At 48.1% G+C, this 659-nt stretch overlaps 1 protein-coding gene across 1 annotated transcript in view; it reads left to right on the top strand.

Moving 5' to 3' along the window:
- The first annotated feature begins 216 nt into the window (after nt 1–216).
- Nucleotides 217–659, top strand: part of LOC107269909 — a 69,518-nt gene continuing 69,075 nt past the window's right edge. Inside the window, exon 1 of the mRNA XM_015744335.2 lies at nt 217–590. The gene's annotated coding sequence lies outside the window, so the exon portion shown is untranslated. The remainder of the gene's footprint in view (nt 591–659) is intronic.

Raw genomic sequence — 659 nt, 5'->3', positions numbered from 1 at the left:
TATATATATATAATATAATGTCGTATAATCGACGCACCGCGCGGCCTGTCGCCTATGCGTCCACGTGCGTCTATAATATATAAGACACGTAGAGTAGGAACATAAGAAGTGGAGGTACCAGGTATAGCTAAGGTACCGAGACTTCGCAGCATAGAAGAGAGACTCCCGCGAACCGGCACGTCTGCGGCGGCACTGAGAGTCCGAACTCCGAAGTGGGATCAGCGGCAGAAGCCGAGGCAGTCCGCGAGCGACCCGCGACTCGCTCGGTCGCTGCTTTCCCTCTTGCTATCCTGCGAGAGAACTTTACCGGGAACAGAGAAGGAAACGGTCTGGCAGCACGCGATAGATACGTACATTTCGATAGGTAGACATAGAGAGACAGAGATACGGATATATACATGTATACGGATCGGATGCTCAACACGCGTCACGCACGGTCACACATGTTTCGAACGTGAACTAGTTGTCAGATCGGAGACGGGATACGCAAGGCGAATAATGCTCGCGAACGATCGTGAAATCGTTATGAAGTATAACGACGAGTCGTCAGGTGCGTCAACGATAAAGTGTCGAAAGGACGATTTTCAAAGGTGAAATTTCGTCGAGCGTGCGATTCGTTCGAGTATATTTATAAGTTTTTTTTTTTTTTTTTTTTTTTT

Source organism: Cephus cinctus, unplaced genomic scaffold (assembly GCF_000341935.2).
Source record: "Cephus cinctus unplaced genomic scaffold, Ccin1 Ccin1_scaffold0690, whole genome shotgun sequence".
Taxonomy (NCBI): domain Eukaryota; kingdom Metazoa; phylum Arthropoda; class Insecta; order Hymenoptera; family Cephidae; genus Cephus; species Cephus cinctus.
This window is presented reverse-complemented; position numbering and strand designations above follow the sequence as displayed.